We start from the raw sequence: 2,059 nt of genomic DNA, 5'->3' as shown, positions 1-2,059 counted from the left end.
GGGGTACAAAGTTTCAATTAGATAGGAGGAATTACATCTGTGCCAAACTATAGCACATCAAGATGACCACAGTGAATAATAATGTAGTGTATGTTGCAAAATAGCTAAAAGAGGATTTTAAATGATCCGGTCCAGGAAATGATAAATGTTTGACCTGAGAGATATGCTAATTACTCTGATTTCACCATTATAAAATGTATATTTGTATCAAAACATCACACTGTGTCCTATAAGTCTATACAACTATGTGTTAAGGAAAAGAAAATAAAACTAGAGGCCAGCTGGCAAGGCCCAGTCTCAGGGGTAGGTTGCAGCCATGGACTCTCCATGGGAGGAGCTGGCACTGGCCTTCTCCTGCACGTCCATGTTCCCCTTTTTTGTCATCACCCACATCTGGTGTCTGTGATGGCACTGAAGCATCAGCTGGTAGGAGTGGAAGGGGCATGGAAGAATCCTGTTTCAAGCTGGTCTACTGCTATGCTCCCTGATTTGGTGGAGGAATTTTAACATGTGTACTGCTTGAAGAGCCTCCACTGAGGTTTCTTGCAAACCACATTAATATTTTACTGGCATCTTCAATCTGGTATATTACATATATTTTTGCCCATGGGACCTAAATTCCCAGGACTATTCATTCTTATCTGCTCAACTTCTGGCTGTAGGAATGAAGGAGTGATCAGAACTTGGAAAATAGAAGGTGGAGTCACACATGCTAATAGCTATTACCAAAATGGCTGGTCAGTCATGATAGCTATTGGATGGGCCCAAGGTGCAGCTGGTATCACTATCATGAATTTTGAACAGTTGGTAAAGGAGATTGGAAACCAGAGATGATGAATGGCGAAAGATGTCCTATCCTTCCAAGGTAACCTTGCTGGGGTCCCTTCACATTTCAGCACACCAAGCATCTGACCACATCAAAGCATAATCTTATGTTCCTTTATACCATCTTTCTTGTGGCCAAAAAAGATAACCATCATAGTTACACAGTTTTCTTCTATGACTCTTAGTCCTTTTGAATATATATTGAGTTGGCTGCTCTTTGGCAGCAACAGTTTTCATTGTATGAAAAGAAATGTGGAACAAAATCATCTTCTAATGGTTCAGATAATGTTAAAAGGAAATATACTAAGAACACTGAGTAAATTTACTTGAGCTCTAGAAGGCAAAAAAAAAAATTATTTTCTACCTTTCAGATTGTGATAAATATTTCTATGCAGATGATGTGAAATTACGATTATATATAAGGAATGGAGGTGACAAAAAGAAATAAATTCTATATTAGGGTGACTACCACTTTCTTGATTTTAATTCTTGAGTGTCATGAGTATATCATTTGAATTTTTTTTCTGATATAAAATTTCTCTTGTGGGTATTTAAATATTTTACATTGATAAAAGAAATTATCAAAATTTTAAAGATTGGGTATTTTCATACATTTAAAAATCTGAATCTATTTGAGTGTTAGTTCAGCAGAATTAAACTTTTATTTTACATTGCCATCATAATTCTTAGGTATGAAAAATTAATTGATTAAAAAATTAAAATTCCTATTTAATTTTGAGTACTGAAGACTGTAAACTTTTCCTAAAATACTTTATAAGTGAAAATAAATTGCTAGTTTATTACAATGTAATTTGTAAATAAATTGCTAGTTTATTACAATGTAAACATTGTAATTTTGCCCACATTAAATGGAAAGTACCTGAAATTTAACTTAATTTTATCTCTAATAGTATTTTTCAGTAAAAACACAATATTGTTAGTATAAGTTAGCATGAGTTTGAAATCTGTTTCATTTTTTTATTAGTTACACATGACAGTACAATGATCTTGACATATCATACATTTGAATCAAATGGGGTATAATTTCTCATTTTTCTGAGTGTACAGGTTGCAGAGTTATACAATCACATATAATGCAGCAATATTAGTGTCTATTTTATTCTGCTGCCCTTCCTATCCCCCTTCCCGTCCCCTCCCCTCCTATCACTTCTCTCTACCCAATCTAATGTGACACACTTCTTTTTTCCCCCCCTCACATCATCATACATGTATT

The 2,059-nt window shown here is 34.5% G+C and overlaps 1 pseudogene; it reads left to right on the top strand.

The window, feature by feature from the left end:
• The first annotated feature begins 260 nt into the window (after positions 1-260).
• Positions 261-1,145, top strand: LOC107160446 (annotated as a pseudogene).
• The last annotated feature ends 914 nt before the right edge of the window (positions 1,146-2,059 follow it).

This window comes from Marmota marmota, unplaced genomic scaffold (genome assembly GCF_001458135.2).
Source record: "Marmota marmota marmota unplaced genomic scaffold, marMar, whole genome shotgun sequence".
Taxonomy (NCBI): Eukaryota; Metazoa; Chordata; class Mammalia; order Rodentia; family Sciuridae; genus Marmota; species Marmota marmota.
This window is presented reverse-complemented; position numbering and strand designations above follow the sequence as displayed.